Here is a 19173-nt window from a genome sequence, read left to right as displayed (position 1 = left end):
TCAAAACCTAGCATCATAAGCAGCTTTCTACTGCCACAGACTGGACAGCGAAACAATTTAAAATATCCCAGAAAAAGAAAATAAGCATGCTTAATCAGAGCTTTCTGGACAGGAAGGACATTTGAGCAAGTGAGGAATAAGCACTGCTTTTGTTAATTTGCATAGGCAGAATAGAGACTTCTGGGAAAAGGCCGAAATTACAGTCACAGAAAATGGCTGCATCTATAGAGAACGCTAAGAAGTGTTGGCAGCTTTTCCTCTGACCCTGGCCACTTTTACAAGCAATCCTATGATAGTCAGCAGGACCCACCCTAAAAAGGAAGGGGCATCCACTTGGACCCTTTCCACCTTTTCTAAATCTCGCCTGATTGAGCACTGATTGAGCAGATAAGCACATGTCATTCTCATTTCAGAAAGGTATTGGTTAGCTTGCTGCTAGCAGCTCAGTTATGTTATGATGTTAGAGGCTATGCAAGGAATGCTTTAGTCCAGCGATATGCAGTTTTTATTGCGCCTTGCATTCAGCAGGAAGATCTTTAGCTTGAATCTGTGGCCTAGGTATTCACCTTGGTATTTCTTTTGGCACAAAGTGAAGGAGTATTTAAGAGAAAATGCACAATGTGTTTCTTATGTTGTTATGAACAACTTGTTACTCTTTCTCATTAAGCTTCAGCCACTGAAGAAATATATAAATAAGGGCTGACTTCCTGTAAGACGTGTCCAAAGCTGGGACGGAATAAAAGGAGACACTTGTAAATGATAGTGCTATCGTTTGAGAAAGGGTAAGTTGAGACTGACTTTCATGCGTATTCACAGACCAAGCATCATAAAGATACCAGCATGATCTTCATTGCGGGCTTAGAGCCGGTATTAGCTTTTGAGAGGTAAGAGGATTTTGAGGGCTCGTTGGTCTAGGGGTATGATTCTCGCTTTGGGTGCGAGAGGTCCCGGGTTCAAATCCCGGACGAGCCCTTTTCTTGGTACTCTTTTCAAGTTGTTTTGAAGTTTGCGTTTCAAAACCAACATCAATTTTTTCTTTGCAGTAGTGGATAATTCTTTGCTAGAGTCTCATGCTTCAGCCCTGCCCAGTCTGAGCTAATACCAAACATCTGGTCTTGCATGGCATGTACGAGCGTTCAGCTAGGGATGTCGGGCAGGTTGCATGAAAGAAATCTAAAGCCAGAGGCCCATGGAATAGCCAGTTCGGAGCAGTTTCATTACAGAAAAATCAACTGTAGGTATCTGTTTCTGTAGTGTAGTGGTTATCACGTTTGCCTCACACGCGAAAGGTCCCCGGTTCGAAACCGGGCAGAAACAGTTGTTATATTGTGTTGGCTACAATGTTGATAGGTGCCGTTTTGCCTTGGAATTGTCCAAGCCCTGAAGATTATTTCATGCAATCTCGTTCCAAGAAAGGGAATTCTCTCAAAACACTAAAGTAATCGGCGTGTGGATGTATCTGTTGGTTCTCAGACCTTGCTTTCAAAAGAGCCCTGCAATCGGTTCACTGCTCACCTAGAACAAGCATTAACATGGAGAATTGTTGGCACCAACAGGAATCTTATTTTAGTGGAGTGTTTCTGGCTTTGAGTGCAGAGGCCCTCGGCTCAATTCCAAGATGATCCTTCTCAAGGTGATGATACAAATGCATTGTCACCTTTACGTTTAATGTCAGAATCATTTATTTCCAGTTGGTGGTGTAAGAATGTTTGCAACAGTATGGCGATTTTTCCTAGCCATGCATGAATGAAAGCATATCACTCGCCTTTAGGTGTTTTTCTAATACATTGATATTTGCATCTTCCTTCCTAGCCTGCATGTTTGACTATCTTACAGGCTGCATGTAATAAGTATCACATCAGGGCCCTTCTTCTACTCAATTCACAACTGTTCTATCACGACATAGATAAGAAAGCTGCATCTGCTTTTGTTGTGTAGTGGTAATCAGGTTTACCTGACGTGTGAAAGCCCCATGCTTTGAAAGTACACAGTAACAAAGAAACCGATGACTTTTATAAAAAGGTGTCATGTGCGTCTCTTACTTTGCACAAAAAGTGCCAGAGATGACTTCATTTGCAGTCACTTGAAAAGTAGGGATTCTCCAATAAATGGTAAATGGTTGAAACAAATCTGAAGAAATGCATGACATACCTGTGTGTGTGTGTGTACGCATGTATGTATATATAGGGAGAGAGAGAGCGTCAATATAAACAGACTTTATTTCAATCAAGCTGTCTTTTCTATCCTTCAGGAGCAGAATGTTCTGATCATCAGCGCTCCAGAATGTAGTGTTTTCTTGGCAAGCATCACATATTGTGATGTTAGCTAAAAGTTCCATATCCTAGAGACTGATATATTCCTCTGTACTTGTACCTTGGGGATTCATCAAAACCTGGTATCATAAGCAGCTTTCTACTGCCACAGACTGGACAGCGAAACAATTTAAAATATCCCAGAAAAAGAAAATAAGCATGCTTAATCAGAGCTTTCTGGACAGGAAGGACCTTTGAGCAAGTGAGGAATAAGCACTGCTTTTGTTAATTTGCATAGGCAGAATAGAGACTTCTGGGAAAAGGCCGAAATTACAGTCACAGAAAATGGCTGCATCTATAGAGAACGCTAAGAAGTGTTGGCAGCTTTTCCTCTGACCCTGGCCACTTTTACAAGCAATCCTATGATAGTCAGCAGGACCCACCCTAAAAAGGAAGGGGCATCCACTTGGACCCTTTCCACCTTTTCTAAATCTCGCCTGATTGAGCACTGATTGAGCAGATAAGCACATGTCATTCTCATTTCAGAAAGGTATTGGTTAGCTTGCTGCTAGCAGCTCAGTTATGTTATGATGTTAGAGGCTATGCAAGGAATGCTTTAGTCCAGCGATATGCAGTTTTTATTGCGCCTTGCATTCAGCAGGAAGATCTTTAGCTTGAATCTGTGGCCTAGGTATTCACCTTGGTATTTCTTTTGGCACAAAGTGAAGGAGTATTTAAGAGAAAATGCACAATGTGTTTCTTATGTTGTTATGAACAACTTGTTACTCTTTCTCATTAGGCTTCAGCCACTGAAGAAATATATAAATAAGGGCTGACTTCCTGTAAGACGTGTCCAAAGCTGGGACGGAATAAAAGGAGACACTTGTAAATGATAGTGCTATCGTTTGAGAAAGGGTAAGTTGAGACTGACTTTCATGCGTATTCACAGACCAAGCATCATAAAGATACCAGCATGATCTTCATTGCGGGCTTAGAGCCGGTATTAGCTTTTGAGAGGTAAGAGGATTTTGAGGGCTCGTTGGTCTAGGGGTATGATTCTCGCTTTGGGTGCGAGAGGTCCCGGGTTCAAATCCCGGACGAGCCCTTTTCTTGGTACTCTTTTCAAGTTGTTTTGAAGTTTGCGTTTCAAAACCAACATCAATTTTTTCTTTGCAGTAGTGGATAATTCTTTGCTAGAGTCTCATGCTTCAGCCCTGCCCAGTCTGAGCTAATACCAAACATCTGGTCTTGCATGGCATGTACGAGCGTTCAGCTAGGGATGTCGGGCAGGTTGCATGAAAGAAATCTAAAGCCAGAGGCCCATGGAATAGCCAGTTCGGAGCAGTTTCATTACAGAAAAATCAACTGTAGGTATCTGTTTCTGTAGTGTAGTGGTTATCACGTTTGCCTCACACGCGAAAGGTCCCCGGTTCGAAACCGGGCAGAAACAGTTGTTATATTGTGTTGGCTACAATGTTGATAGGTGCCGTTTTGCCATGGAATTGTCCAAGCCCTGAAGATTATTTCATGCAATCTCGTTCCAAGAAAGGGAATTCTCTCAAAACACTAAAGTAATCGGCGTGTGGATGTATCTGTTGGTTCTCAGACCTTGCTTTCAAAAGAGCCCTGCAATCGGTTCACTGCTCACCTAGAACAAGCATTAACATGGAGAATTGTTGGCACCAACAGGAATCTTATTTTAGTGGAGTGTTTCTGGCTTTGAGTGCAGAGGCCCTCGGCTCAATTCCAAGATGATCCTTCTCAAGGTGATGATACAAATGCATTGTCACCTTTACGTTTAATGTCAGAATCATTTATTTCCAGTTGGTGGTGTAAGAATGTTTGCAACAGTATGGCGATTTTTCCTAGCCATGCATGAATGAAAGCATATCACTCGCCTTTAGGTGTTTTTTTAATACATTGATATTTGCATCTTCCTTCCTAGCCTGCATGTTTGACTATCTTACAGGCTGCATGTAATAAGTATCACATCAGGGCCCTTCTTCTACTCAATTCACAACTGTTCTATCACGACATAGATAAGAAAGCTGCATCTGCTTTTGTTGTGTAGTGGTAATCAGGTTTACCTGACGTGTGAAAGCCCCATGCTTTGAAAGTACACAGTAACAAAGAAACCGATGACTTTTATAAAAAGGTGTCATGTGTGTCTCTTACTTTGCACAAAAAGTGCCAGAGATGACTTCATTTGCAGTCACTTGAAAAGTAGGGATTCTCCAATAAATGGTAAATGGTTGAAACAAATCTGAAGAAATGCATGACATACCTGTGTGTGTGTGTGTATGCATGTATGTATATATAGGGAGAGAGAGAGCGTCAATATAAACAGACTTTATTTCAATCAAGCTGTCTTTTCTATCCTTCAGGAGCAGAATGTTCTGATCATCAGCGCTCCAGAATGTAGTGTTTTCTTGGCAAGCATCACATATTGTGATGTTTTAGCTAAAAGTTCCATATCCTAGAGACTGATATATTCCTCTGTACTTGTACCTTGGGGATTCATCAAAACCTGGCATCATAAGCAGCTTTCTACTGCCACAGACTGGACAGCGAAACAATTTAAAATATCCCAGAAAAAGAAAACAAGCATGCTTAATCAGAGCTTTCTGGACAGGAAGGACATTTGAGCAAGTGAGGAATAAGCACTGCTTTTGTTAATTTGCATAGGCAGAATAGAGACTTCTGGGAAAAGGCCGAAATTACAGTCACAGAAAATGGCTGCATCTATAGAGAACGCTAAGAAGTGTTGGCAGCTTTTCCTCTGACCCTGGCCACTTTTACAAGCAATCCTATGATAGTCAGCAGGACCCACCCTAAAAAGGAAGGGGCATCCACTTGGACCCTTTCCACCTTTTCTAAATCTCGCCTGATCGAGCCTGATTGAGCAGATAAGCACATGTCATTCTCATTTCAGAAAGGTATTGGTTAGCTTGCTGCTAGCAGCTCAGTTATGTTATGATGTTAGAGGCTATGCAAGGAATGCTTTAGTCCAGCGATATGCAGTTTTTATTGCGCCTTGCATTCAGCAGGAAGATCTTTAGCTTGAATCTGTGGCCTAGGTATTCACCTTGGTATTTCTTTTGGCACAAAGTGAAGGAGTATTTGAGAGAAAATGCACAATGTGTTTCTTATGTTGTTATGAACAACTTGTTACTCTTTCTCATTAGGCTTCAGCCACTGAAGAAATATATAAATAAGGGCTGACTTCCTGTAAGACGTGTCCAAAGCTGGGACGGAATAAAAGGAGACACTTGTAAATGATAGTGCTATCGTTTGAGAAAGGGTAAGTTGAGACTGACTTTCATGCGTATTCACAGACCAAGCATCATAAAGATACCAGCATGATCTTCATTGCGGGCTTAGAGCCGGTATTAGCTTTTGAGAGGTAAGAGGATTTTGAGGGCTCGTTGGTCTAGGGGTATGATTCTCGCTTTGGGTGCGAGAGGTCCCGGGTTCAAATCCCGGACGAGCCCTTTTCTTGGTACTCTTTTCAAGTTGTTTTGAAGTTTGCGTTTCAAAACCAACATCAATTTTTTCTTTGCAGTAGTGGATAATTCTTTGCTAGAGTCTCATGCTTCAGCCCTGCCCAGTCTGAGCTAATACCAAACATCTGGTCTTGCATGGCATGTACGAGCGTTCAGCTAGGGATGTCGGGCAGGTTGCATGAAAGAAATCTAAAGCCAGAGGCCCATGGAATAGCCAGTTCGGAGCAGTTTCATTACAGAAAAATCAACTGTAGGTATCTGTTTCTGTAGTGTAGTGGTTATCACGTTCGCCTCACACGCGAAAGGTCCCCGGTTCGAAACCGGGCAGAAACAGTTGTTATATTGTGTTGGCTACAATGTTGATAGGTGCCGTTTTGCCATGGAATTGTCCAAGCCCTGAAGATTATTTCATGCAATCTCGTTCCAAGAAAGGGAATTCTCACAAAACACTAAAGTAATCGGCGTGTGGATGTATCTGTTGGTTCTCAGACCTTGCTTTCAAAAGAGCCATGCAATCGGTTCACTGCTCACCTAGAACAAGCATTAACATGGAGAATTGTTGGCACCAACAGGAATCTTATTTTAGTGGAGTGTTTCTGGCTTTGAGTGCAGAGGCCCTCGGCTCAATTCCAAGATGATCCTTCTCAAGGTGATGATACAAATGAATTGTCACCTTTACGTTTAATGTCAGAATCATTTATTTCCAGTTGGTGGTGTAAGAATGTTTGCAACAGTATGGCGATTTTTCCTAGCCATGCATGAATGAAAGCATATCACTCGCCTTTAGGTGTTTTTCTAATACATTGATATTTGCATCTTCCTTCTTAGCCTGCATGTTTGACTATCTTACAGGCTGCATGTAATAAGTATCACATCAGGGCCCTTCTTCTACTCAATTCACAACTGTTCTATCACGACATAGATAAGAAAGCTGCATCTGCTTTTGTTGTGTAGTGGTAATCAGGTTTACCTGACGTGTGAAAGCCCCATGCTTTGAAAGTACACAGTAACAAAGAAACCGATGACTTTTATAAAAAGGTGTCATGTGTGTCTCTTACTTTGCACAAAAAGTGCCAGAGATGACTTCATTTGCAATCACTTGAAAAGTAGGGATTCTCCAATAAATGGTAAATGGTTGAAACAAATCTGAAGAAATGCATGACATACCTGTGTGTGTGTGTGTGTGTACGCATGTATGTATATATAGGGAGAGAGAGAGCGTCAATATAAACAGACTTTATTTCAATCAAGCTGTCTTTTCTATCCTTCAGGAGCAGAATGTTCTGATCATCAGCGCTCCAGAATGTAGTGTTTTCTTGGCAAGCATCACATATTGTGATGTGTTAGCTAAAAGTTCCATATCCTAGAGACTGATATATTCCTCTGTACTTGTACCTTGGGGATTCATCAAAACCTGGCATCATAAGCAGCTTTCTACTGCCACAGACTGGACAGCGAAACAATTTAAAATATCCCAGAAAAAGAAAATAAGCATGCTTAATCAGAGCTTTCTGGACAGGAAGGACATTTGAGCAAGTGAGGAATAAGCACTGCTTTTGTTAATTTGCATAGGCAGAATAGAGACTTCTGGGAAAAGGCCGAAATTACAGTCACAGAAAATGGCTGCATCTATAGAGAACGCTAAGAAGTGTTGGCAGCTTTTCCTCTGACCCTGGCCACTTTTACAAGCAATCCTATGATAGTCAGCAGGACCCACCCTAAAAAGGAAGGGGCATCCACTTGGACCCTTTCCACCTTTTCTAAATCTCGCCTGATCGAGCACTGATTGAGCAGATAAGCACATGTAATTCTCATTTCAGAAAGGTATTGGTTAGCTTGCTGCTAGCAGCTCAGTTATGTTATGATGTTAGAGGCTATGCAAGGAATGCTTTAGTCCAGCGATATGCAGTTTTTATTGCGCCTTGCATTCAGCAGGAAGATCTTTAGCTTGAATCTGTGGCCTAGGTATTCACCTTGGTATTTCTTTTGGCACAAAGTGAAGGAGTATTTGAGATAAAATGCACAATGTGTTTCTTATGCTGTTATGAACAACTTGTTACTCTTTCTCATTAAGCTTCAGCCACTGCAGAAATATATAAATAAGGGCTGACTTCCTGTAAGACGTGTCCAAAGCTGGGACGGAATAAAAGGAGACACTTGTAAATGATAGTGCTATCGTTTGAGAAAGGGTAAGTTGAGACTGACTTTCATGCGTATTCACAGACCAAGCATCATAAAGATACCAGCATGATCTTCATTGCGGGCTTAGAGCCGTTATTAGCTTTTGAGAGGTAAGAGGATTTTGAGGGCTCGTTGGTCTAGGGGTATGATTCTCGCTTTGGGTGCGAGAGGTCCCGGGTTCAAATCCCGGACGAGCCCTTTTCTTGGTACTCTTTTCAAGTTGTTTTGAAGATTGCGTTTCAAAACCAACATCAATTTTTTCTTTGCAGTAGTGGATAATTCTTTGCTAGAGTCTCATGCTTCAGCCCTGCCCAGTCTGAGCTAATACCAAACATCTGGTCTTGCATGGCATGTACGAGCGTTCAGCTAGGGATGTCGGGCAGGTTGCATGAAAGAAATCTAAAGCCAGAGGCCCATGGAATAGCCAGTTCGGAGCAGTTTCATTACAGAAAAATCAACTGTAGGTATCTGTTTCAGTAGTGTAGTGGTTATCACGTTCGCCTCACACGCGAAAGGTCCCCGGTTCGAAACCGGGCAGAAACAGTTGTTATATTGTGTTGGCTACAATGTTGATAGGTGCCGTTTTGCCATGGAATTGTCCAAGCCCTGAAGATTATTTCATGCAATCTCGTTCCAAGAAAGGGAATTCTCTCAAAACACTAAAGTAATCGGCGTGTGGATGTATCTGTTGGTTCTCAGACCTTGCTTTCAAAAGAGCCCTGCAATCGGTTCACTGCTCACCTAGAACAAGCATTAACATGGAGAATTGTTGGCACCAACAGGAATCTTATTTTAGTGGAGTGTTTCTGGCTTTGAGTGCAGAGGCCCTCGGCTCAATTCCAAGATGATCCTTCTCAAGGTGATGATACAAATGCATTGTCACCTTTACATTTAATGTCAGAATCATTTATTTCCAGTTGGTGGTGTAAGAATGTTTGCAACAGTATGGCGATTTTTCCTAGCCATGCATGAATGAAAGCATATCACTCGCCTTTAGGTGTTTTTCTAATACATTGATATTTGCATCTTCCTTCCTAGCCTGCATGTTTGACTATCTTACAGGCTGCATGTAATAAGTATCACATCAGGGCCCTTCTTCTACTCAATTCACAACTGTTCTATCACGACATAGATAAGAAAGCTGCATCTGCTTTTGTTGTGTAGTGGTAATCAGGTTTACCTGACGTGTGAAAGCCCCATGCTTTGAAAGTACACAGTAACAAAGAAACCGATGACTTTTATAAAAAGGTGTCATGTGCGTCTCTTACTTTGCACAAAAAGTGCCAGAGATGACTTCATTTGCAGTCACTTGAAAAGTAGGGATTCTCCAATAAATGGTAAATGGTTGAAACAAATCTGAAGAAATGCATGACATACCTGTGTGTGTGTGTGTACGCATGTATGTATATATAGGGAGAGAGAGAGCGTCAATATAAACAGACTTTATTTCAATCAAGCTGTCTTTTCTATCCTTCAGGAGCAGAATGTTCTGATCATCAGCGCTCCAGAATGTAGTGTTTTCTTGGCAAGCATCACATATTGTGATGTGTTAGCTAAAAGTTCCATATCCTAGAGACTGATATATTCCTCTGTACTTGTACCTTGGGGATTCATCAAAACCTGGCATCATAAGCAGCTTTCTACTGCCACAGACTGGACAGCGAAACAATTTAAAATATCCCAGAAAAAGAAAATAAGCATGCTTAATCAGAGCTTTCTGGACAGGAAGGACCTTTGAGCAAGTGAGGAATAAGCACTGCTTTTGTTAATTTGCATAGGCAGAATAGAGACTTCTGGGAAAAGGCCGAAATTACAGTCACAGAAAATGGCTGCATCTATAGAGAACGCTAAGAAGTGTTGGCAGCTTTTCCTCTGACCCTGACCACTTTTACAAGCAATCCTATGATAGTCAGCAGGACCCACCCTAAAAAGGAAGGGGCATCCACTTGGACCCTTTCCACCTTTTCTAAATCTCGCCTGATTGAGCACTGATTGAGCAGATAAGCACATGTCATTCTCATTTCAGAAAGGTATTGGTTAGCTTGCTGCTAGCAGCTCAGTTATGTTATGATGTTAGAGGCTATGCAAGGAATGCTTTAGTCCAGCGATATGCAGTTTTTATTGCGCCTTGCCTTCACCAGGAAGATCTTTAGCTTGAATCTGTGGCCTAGGTATTCACCTTGGTATTTCTTTTGGCACAAAGTGAAGGAGTATTTGAGAGAAAATGCACAATGTGTTTCTTATGTTGTTATGAACAACTTGTTACTCTTTCTCATTAAGCTTCAGCCACTGCAGAAATATATAAATAAGGGCTGACTTCCTGTAAGACGTGTCCAAAGCTGGGATGGAATAAAAGGAGACACTTGATAGTGCTATCGTTTGAGAAAGGGTAAGTTGAGACTGACTTTCATGCGTATTCACAGACCAAGCATCATAAAGATACCAGCATGATCTTCATTGCGGGCTTAGAGCCGGTATTAGCTTTTGAGAGGTAAGAGGATTTTGAGGGCTCGTTGGTCTAGGGGTATGATTCTCGCTTTGGGTGCGAGAGGTCCCGGGTTCAAATCCCGGACGAGCCCTTTTCTTGGTACTCTTTTCAAGTTGTTTTGAAGTTTGCGTTTCAAAACCAACATCAATTTTTTCTTTGCAGTAGTGGATAATTCTTTGCTAGAGTCTCATGCTTCAGCCCTGCCCAGTCTGAGCTAATACCAAACATCTGGTCTTGCATGGCATGTACGAGCGTTCAGCTAGGGATGTCGGGCAGGTTGCATGAAAGAAATCTAAAGCCAGAGGCCCATGGAATAGCCAGTTCGGAGCAGTTTCATTACAGAAAAATCAACTGTAGGTATCTGTTTCTGTAGTGTAGTGGTTATCACGTTCGCCTCACACGCGAAAGGTCCCCGGTTCGAAACCGGGCAGAAACAGTTGTTATATTGTGTTGGCTACAATGTTGATAGGTGCCGTTTTGCCATGGAATTGTCCAAGCCCTGAAGATTATTTCATGCAATCTCGTTCCAAGAAAGGGAATTCTCTCAAAACACTAAAGTAATCGGCGTGTGGATGTATCTGTTGGTTCTCAGACCTTGCTTTCAAAAGAGCCCTGCAATCGGTTCACTGCTCACCTAGAACAAGCATTAACATGGAGAATTGTTGGCACCAACAGGAATCTTATTTTAGTGGAGTGTTTCTGGCTTTGAGTGCAGAGGCCCTCGGCTCAATTCCAAGATGATCCTTCTCAAGGTGATGATACAAATGCATTGTCACCTTTACGTTTAATGTCAGAATCATTTATTTCCAGTTGGTGGTGTAAGAATGTTTGCAACAGTATGGCGATTTTTCCTAGCCATGCATGAATGAAAGCATATCACTCGCCTTTAGGTGTTTTTCTAATACATTGATATTTGCATCTTCCTTCCTAGCCTGCATGTTTGACTATCTTACAGGCTGCATGTAATAAGTATCACATCAGGGCCCTTCTTCTACTCAATTCACAACTGTTCTATCACGACATAGATAAGAAAGCTGCATCTGCTTTTGTTGTGTAGTGGTAATCAGGTTTACCTGACGTGTGAAAGCCCCATGCTTTGAAAGTACACAGTAACAAAGAAACCGATGACTTTTATAAAAAGGTGTCATGTGTGTCTCTTACTTTGCACAAAAAGTGCCAGAGATGACTTCATTTGCAGTCACTTGAAAAGTAGGGATTCTCCAATAAATGGTAAATGGTTGAAACAAATCTGAAGAAATGCATGACATACCTGTGTGTGTGTGTGTATGCATGTATGTATATATAGGGAGAGAGAGAGCGTCAATATAAACAGACTTTATATCAATCAAGCTGTCTTTTCTATCCTTCAGGAGCAGAATGTTCTGATCATCAGCGCTCCAGAATGTAGTGTTTTCTTGGCAAGCATCACATATTGTGATGTGTTAGCTAAAAGTTCCATATCCTAGAGACTGATATATTCCTCTGTACTTGTACCTTGGGGATTCATCAAAACCTAGCATCATAAGCAGCTTTCTACTGCCACAGACTGGACAGCGAAACAATTTAAAATATCCCAGAAAAAGAAAATAAGCATGCTTAATCAGAGCTTTCTGGACAGGAAGGACATTTGAGCAAGTGAGGAATAAGCACTGCTTTTGTTAATTTGCATAGGCAGAATAGAGACTTCTGGGAAAAGGCCGAAATTACAGTCACAGAAAATGGCTGCATCTATAGAGAACGCTAAGAAGTGTTGGCAGCTTTTCCTCTGACCCTGGCCACTTTTACAAGCAATCCTATGATAGTCAGCAGGACCCACCCTAAAAAGGAAGGGGCATCCACTTGGACCCTTTCCACCTTTTCTAAATCTCGCCTGATTGAGCACTGATTGAGCAGATAAGCACATGTCATTCTCATTTCAGAAAGGTATTGGTTAGCTTGCTGCTAGCAGCTCAGTTATGTTATGATGTTAGAGGCTATGCAAGGAATGCTTTAGTCCAGCGATATGCAGTTTTTATTGCGCCTTGCATTCAGCAGGAAGATCTTTAGCTTGAATCTGTGGCCTAGGTATTCACCTTGGTATTTCTTTTGGCACAAAGTGAAGGAGTATTTAAGAGAAAATGCACAATGTGTTTCTTATGTTGTTATGAACAACTTGTTACTCTTTCTCATTAAGCTTCAGCCACTGAAGAAATATATAAATAAGGGCTGACTTCCTGTAAGACGTGTCCAAAGCTGGGACGGAATAAAAGGAGACACTTGTAAATGATAGTGCTATCGTTTGAGAAAGGGTAAGTTGAGACTGACTTTCATGCGTATTCACAGACCAAGCATCATAAAGATACCAGCATGATCTTCATTGCGGGCTTAGAGCCTCTATTAGCTTTTGAGAGGTAAGAGGATTTTGAGGGCTCGTTGGTCTAGGGGTATGATTCTCGCTTTGGGTGCGAGAGGTCCCGGGTTCAAATCCCGGACGAGCCCTTTTCTTGGTACTCTTTTCAAGTTGTTTTGAAGTTTGCGTTTCAAAACCAACATCAATTTTTTCTTTGCAGTAGTGGATAATTCTTTGCTAGAGTCTCATGCTTCAGCCCTGCCCAGTCTGAGCTAATACCAAACATCTGGTCTTGCATGGCATGTACGAGCGTTCAGCTAGGGATGTCGGGCAGGTTGCATGAAAGAAATCTAAAGCCAGAGGCCCATGGAATAGCCAGTTCGGAGCAGTTTCATTACAGAAAAATCAACTGTAGGTATCTGTTTCTGTAGTGTAGTGGTTATCACGTTTGCCTCACACGCGAAAGGTCCCCGGTTCGAAACCGGGCAGAAACAGTTGTTATATTGTGTTGGCTACAATGTTGATAGGTGCCGTTTTGCCATGGAATTGTCCAAGCCCTGAAGATTATTTCATGCAATCTCGTTCCAAGAAAGGGAATTCTCTCAAAACACTAAAGTAATCGGCGTGTGGATGTATCTGTTGGTTCTCAGACCTTGCTTTCAAAAGAGCCCTGCAATCGGTTCACTGCTCACCTAGAACAAGCATTAACATGGAGAATTGTTGGCACCAACAGGAATCTTATTTTAGTGGAGTGTTTCTGGCTTTGAGTGCAGAGGCCCTCGGCTCAATTCCAAGATGATCCTTCTCAAGGTGATGATACAAATGCATTGTCACCTTTACGTTTAATGTCAGAATCATTTATTTCCAGTTGGTGGTGTAAGAATGTTTGCAACAGTATGGCGATTTTTCCTAGCCATGCATGAATGAAAGCATATCACTCGCCTTTAGGTGTTTTTCTAATACATTGATATTTGCATCTTCCTTCCTAGCCTGCATGTTTGACTATCTTACAGGCTGCATGTAATAAGTATCACATCAGGGCCCTTCTTCTACTCAATTCACAACTGTTCTATCACGACATAGATAAGAAAGCTGCATCTGCTTTTGTTGTGTAGTGGTAATCAGGTTTACCTGACGTGTGAAAGCCCCATGCTTTGAAAGTACACAGTAACAAAGAAACCGATGACTTTTATAAAAAGGTGTCATGTGTGTCTCTTACTTTGCACAAAAAGTGCCAGAGATGACTTCATTTGCAGTCACTTGAAAAGTAGGGATTCTCCAATAAATGGTAAATGGTTGAAACAAATCTGAAGAAATGCATGACATACCTGTGTGTGTGTGTGTACGCATGTATGTATATATAGGGAGAGAGAGAGCGTCAATATAAACAGACTTTATTTCAATCAAGCTGTCTTTTCTATCCTTCAGGAGCAGAATGTTCTGATCATCAGCGCTCCAGAATGTAGTGTTTTCTTGGCAAGCATCACATATTGTGATGTTTTAGCTAAAAGTTCCATATCCTAGAGACTGATATATTCCTCTGTACTTGTACCTTGGGGATTCATCAAAACCTGGCATCATAAGCAGCTTTCTACTGCCACAGACTGGACAGCGAAACAATTTAAAATATCCCAGAAAAAGAAAACAAGCATGCTTAATCAGAGCTTTCTGGACAGGAAGGACATTTGAGCAAGTGAGGAATAAGCACTGCTTTTGTTAATTTGCATAGGCAGAATAGAGACTTCTGGGAAAAGGCCGAAATTACAGTCACAGAAAATGGCTGCATCTATAGAGAACGCTAAGAAGTGTTGGCAGCTTTTCCTCTGACCCTGGCCACTTTTACAAGCAATCCTATGATAGTCAGCAGGACCCACCCTAAAAAGGAAGGGGCATCCACTTGGACCCTTTCCACCTTTTCTAAATCTCGCCTGATCGAGCCTGATTGAGCACTGATTGAGCAGATAAGCACATGTCATTCTCATTTCAGAAAGGTATTGGTTAGCTTGCTGCTAGCAGCTCAGTTATGTTATGATGTTAGAGGCTATGCAAGGAATGCTTTAGTCCAGCGATATGCAGTTTTTATTGCGCCTTGCATTCTGCAGGAAGATCTTTAGCTTGAATCTGTGGCCTAGGTATTCACCTTGGTATTTCTTTTGGCACAAAGTGAAGGAGTATTTGAGAGAAAATGCACAATGTGTTTCTTATGTTGTTATGAACAACTTGTTACTCTTTCTCATTAAGCTTCAGCCACTGAAGAAATATATAAATAAGGGCTGACTTCCTGTAAGACGTGTCCAAAGCTGGGACGGAATAAAAGGAGACACTTGTAAATGATAGTGCTATCGTTTGAGAAAGGGTAAGTTGAGACTGACTTTCATGCGTATTCACAGACCAAGCATCATAAAGATACCAGCATGATCTTCATTGCGGGCTTAGAGCCGGTATTAGCTTTTGAGAGGTAAGAGGATTTTGAAGGCTCGTTGGTCTAGGGGTATGATTCTCGCTTTGGGTGCGAGAGGTCCCGGGTTCAAATCCCGGACGAGCCCTTTTCTTGGTACTCTTTTCAAGTTGTTTTGAAGTTTGCGTTTCAAAACCAACATCAATTTTTTCTTTGCAGTAGTGGATAATTCTTTGCTAGAGTCTCATGCTTCAGCCCTGCCCAGTCTGAGCTAATACCAAACATCTGGTCTTGCATGGCATGTACGAGCGTTCAGCTAGGGATGTCGGGCAGGTTGCATGAAAGAAATCTAAAGCCAGAGGCCCATGGAATAGCCAGTTCGGAGCAGTTTCATTACAGAAAAATCAACTGTAGGTATCTGTTTCTGTAGTGTAGTGGTTATCACGTTCGCCTCACACGCGAAAGGTCCCCGGTTCGAAACCGGGCAGAAACAGTTGTTATATTGTGTTGGCTACAATGTTGATAGGTGCCGTTTTGCCATGGAATTGTCCAAGCCCTGAAGATTATTTCATGCAATCTCGTTCCAAGAAAGGGAATTCTCTCAAAACACTAAAGTAATCGGCGTGTGGATGTATCTGTTGGTTCTCAGACCTTGCTTTCAAAAGAGCCCTGCAATCGGTTCACTGCTCACCTAGAACAAGCATTAACATGGAGAATTGTTGGCACCAACAGGAATCTTATTTTAGTGGAGTGTTTCTGGCTTTGAGTGCAGAGGCCCTCGGCTCAATTCCAAGATGATCCTTCTCAAGGTGATGATACAAATGCATTGTCACCTTTACGTTTAATGTCAGAATCATTTATTTCCAGTTGGTGGTGTAAGAATGTTTGCAACAGTATGGCGATTTTTCCTAGCCATGCATGAATGAAAGCATATCACTCGCCTTTAGGTGTTTTTCTAATACATTGATATTTGCATCTTCCTTCCTAGCCTGCATGTTTGACTATCTTACAGGCTGCATGTAATAAGTATCACATCAGGGCCCTTCTTCTACTCAATTCACAACTGTTCTATCACGACATAGATAAGAAAGCTGCATCTGCTTTTGTTGTGTAGTGGTAATCAGGTTTACCTGACGTGTGAAAGCCCCATGCTTTGAAAGTACACAGTAACAAAGAAACCGATGACTTTTATAAAAAGGTGTCATGTGTGTCTCTTACTTTGCACAAAAAGTGCCAGAGATGACTTCATTTGCAGTCACTTGAAAAGTAGGGATTCTCCAATAAATGGTAAATGGTTGAAACAAATCTGAAGAAATGCATGACATACCTGTGTGTGTGTGTGTACGCATGTATGTATATATAGGGAGAGAGAGAGCGTCAATATAAACAGACTTTATTTCAATCAAGCTGTCTTTTCTATCCTTCAGGAGCAGAATGTTCTGATCATCAGCGCTCCAGAATGTAGTGTTTTCTTGGCAAGCATCACATATTGTGATGTGTTAGCTAAAAGTTCCATATCCTAGAGACTGATATATTCCTCTGTACTTGTACCTTGGGGATTCATCAAAACCTGGCATCATAAGCAGCTTTCTACTGCCACAGACTGGACAGCGAAACAATTTAAAATATCCCAGAAAAAGAAAATAAGCATGCTTAATCAGAGCTTTCTGGACAGGAAGGACATTTGAGCAAGTGAGGAATAAGCACTGCTTTTGTTAATTTGCATAGGCAGAATAGAGACTTCTGGGAAAAGGCCGAAATTACAGTCACAGAAAATGGCTGCATCTATAGAGAACGCTAAGAAGTGTTGGCAGCTTTTCCTCTGACCCTGGCCACTTTTACAAGCAATCCTATGATAGTCAGCAGGACCCACCCTAAAAAGGAAGGGGCATCCACTTGGACCCTTTCCACCTTTTCTAAATCTCGCCTGATCGAGCACTGATTGAGCAGATAAGCACATGTAATTCTCATTTTAGAAAGGTATTGGTTAGCTTGCTGCTAGCAGCTCAGTTATGTTATGATGTTAGAGGCTATGCAAGGAATGCTTTAGTCCAGCGATATGCAGTTTTTATTGCGCCTTGCATTCAGCAGGAAGATCTTTAGCTTGAATCTGTGGCCTAGGTATTCACCTTGGTATTTCTTTTGGCACAAAGTGAAGGAGTATTTGAGATAAAATGCACAATGTGTTTCTTATGCTGTTATGAACAACTTGTTACTCTTTCTCATTAAGCTTCAGCCACTGCAGAAATATATAAATAAGGGCTGACTTCCTGTAAGACGTGTCCAAAGCTGGGACGGAATAAAAGGAGACACTTGTAAATGATAGTGCTATCGTTTGAGAAAGGGTAAGTTGAGACTGACTTTCATGCGTATTCACAGACCAAGCATCATAAAGATACCAGCATGATCTTCATTGCGGGCTTAGAGCCGTTATTAGCTTTTGAGAGGTAAGAGGATTTTGAGGGCTCGTTGGTCTAGGGGTATGATTCTCGCTTTGGGTGCGAGAGGTCCCGGGTTCAAATCCCGGACGAGCCCTTTTCTTGGTACTCTTTTCAAGTTGTTTTGAAGATTGCGTTTCAAAACCAACATCAATTTTTTCTTTGCAGTAGTGGATAATTCTTTGCTAGAGTCTCATGCTTCAGCCCTGCCCAGTCTGAGCTAATACCAAACATCTGGTCTTGCATGGCATGTACGAGCGTTCAGCTAGGGATGTCGGGCAGGTTGCATGAAAGAAATCTAAAGCCAGAGGCCCATGGAATAGCCAGTTCGGAGCAGTTTCATTACAGAAAAATCAACTGTAGGTATCTGTTTCTGTAGTGTAGTGGTTATCACGTTCGCCTCACACGCGAAAGGTCCCCGGTTCGAAACCGGGCAGAAACAGTTGTTATATTGTGTTGGCTACAATGTTGATAGGTGCCGTTTTGCCATGGAATTGTCCAAGCCCTGAAGATTATTTCATGCAATCTCGTTCCAAGAAAGGGAATTCTCTCAAAACACTAAAGTAATCGGCGTGTGGATGTATCTGTTGGTTCTCAGACCTTGCTTTCAAAAGAGCCCTGCAATCGGTTCACTGCTCACCTAGAACAAGCATTAACATGGAGAATTGTTGGCACCAACAGGAATCTTATTTTAGTGGAGTGTTTCTGGCTTTGAGTGCAGAGGCCCTCGGCTCAATTCCAAGATGATCCTTCTCAAGGTGATGATACAAATGCATTGTCACCTTTACGTTTAATGTCAGAATCATTTATTTCCAGTTGGTGGTGTAAGAATGTTTGCAACAGTATGGCGATTTTTCCTAGCCATGCATGAATGAAAGCATATCACTCGCCTTTAGGTGTTTTTCTAATACATTGATATTTGCATCTTCCTTCCTAGCCTGCATGTTTGACTATCTTACAGGCTGCATGTAATAAGTATCACATCAGGGCCCTTCTTCTACTCAATTCACAACTGTTCTATCACGACATAGATAAGAAAGCTGCATCTGCTTTTGTTGTGTAGTGGTAATCAGGTTTACCTGACGTGTGAAAGCCCCATGCTTTGAAAGTACACAGTAACAAAGAAACCGATGACTTTTATAAAAAGGTGTCATGTGCGTCTCTTACTTTGCACAAAAAGTGCCAGAGATGACTTCATTTGCAGTCACTTGAAAAGTAGGGATTCTCCAATAAATGGTAAATGGTTGAAACAAATCTGAAGAAATGCATGACATACCTGTGTGTGTGTGTGTACGCATGTATGTATATATAGGGAGAGAGAGAGCGTCAATATAAACAGACTTTATTTCAATCAAGCTGTCTTTTCTATCCTTCAGGAGCAGAATGTTCTCATCATCAGCGCTCCAGAATGTAGTGTTTTCTTGGCAAGCATCACATATTGTGATGTGTTAGCTAAAAGTTCCATATCCTAGAGACTGATATATTCCTCTGTACTTGTACCTTGGGGATTCATCAAAACCTGGCATCATAAGCAGCTTTCTACTGCCAGAGACTGGACAGCGAAACAATTTAAAATATCCCAGA

The 19173-nt window shown here is 41.7% G+C and overlaps 12 non-coding genes across 12 annotated transcripts; all 12 read left to right on the top strand.

Moving 5' to 3' along the window:
* Positions 1-900: 900 nt before the first annotated feature.
* Positions 901-972, top strand: TRNAP-UGG (transfer RNA proline (anticodon UGG)). Its single transcript has one exon. It is a non-coding gene; the product is annotated as a tRNA-Pro (tRNA).
* A 2313-nt stretch (positions 973-3285) lies between these two features.
* TRNAP-UGG (transfer RNA proline (anticodon UGG)) lies at positions 3286-3357 on the top strand. The gene has a single exon. It is a non-coding gene; the product is annotated as a tRNA-Pro (tRNA).
* Positions 3358-5671: 2314 nt separating this feature from the next.
* On the top strand, positions 5672-5743 carry TRNAP-UGG (transfer RNA proline (anticodon UGG)). The gene has a single exon. It is a non-coding gene; the product is annotated as a tRNA-Pro (tRNA).
* Positions 5744-6015: 272 nt separating this feature from the next.
* On the top strand, positions 6016-6088 carry TRNAV-CAC (transfer RNA valine (anticodon CAC)). Its single transcript has one exon. It is a non-coding gene; the product is annotated as a tRNA-Val (tRNA).
* A 1974-nt stretch (positions 6089-8062) lies between these two features.
* Positions 8063-8134, top strand: TRNAP-UGG (transfer RNA proline (anticodon UGG)). Its single transcript has one exon. It is a non-coding gene; the product is annotated as a tRNA-Pro (tRNA).
* Positions 8135-10443: 2309 nt separating this feature from the next.
* On the top strand, positions 10444-10515 carry TRNAP-UGG (transfer RNA proline (anticodon UGG)). The gene has a single exon. It is a non-coding gene; the product is annotated as a tRNA-Pro (tRNA).
* A 272-nt stretch (positions 10516-10787) lies between these two features.
* On the top strand, positions 10788-10860 carry TRNAV-CAC (transfer RNA valine (anticodon CAC)). Its single transcript has one exon. It is a non-coding gene; the product is annotated as a tRNA-Val (tRNA).
* A 1970-nt stretch (positions 10861-12830) lies between these two features.
* TRNAP-UGG (transfer RNA proline (anticodon UGG)) lies at positions 12831-12902 on the top strand. The gene has a single exon. It is a non-coding gene; the product is annotated as a tRNA-Pro (tRNA).
* Positions 12903-15227: 2325 nt separating this feature from the next.
* TRNAP-UGG (transfer RNA proline (anticodon UGG)) lies at positions 15228-15299 on the top strand. Its single transcript has one exon. It is a non-coding gene; the product is annotated as a tRNA-Pro (tRNA).
* Positions 15300-15571: 272 nt separating this feature from the next.
* Positions 15572-15644, top strand: TRNAV-CAC (transfer RNA valine (anticodon CAC)). The gene has a single exon. It is a non-coding gene; the product is annotated as a tRNA-Val (tRNA).
* A 1970-nt stretch (positions 15645-17614) lies between these two features.
* Positions 17615-17686, top strand: TRNAP-UGG (transfer RNA proline (anticodon UGG)). The gene has a single exon. It is a non-coding gene; the product is annotated as a tRNA-Pro (tRNA).
* Positions 17687-17958: 272 nt separating this feature from the next.
* TRNAV-CAC (transfer RNA valine (anticodon CAC)) lies at positions 17959-18031 on the top strand. The gene has a single exon. It is a non-coding gene; the product is annotated as a tRNA-Val (tRNA).
* Positions 18032-19173: the final 1142 nt, after the last annotated feature.

This window comes from Triturus cristatus, chromosome 8 (assembly GCF_964204655.1).
Source record: "Triturus cristatus chromosome 8, aTriCri1.1, whole genome shotgun sequence".
Taxonomy (NCBI): Eukaryota; Metazoa; Chordata; class Amphibia; order Caudata; family Salamandridae; genus Triturus; species Triturus cristatus.
Note: the sequence above shows the minus strand (reverse complement) of the source record. Positions and strands in the feature narration are given on the sequence as shown.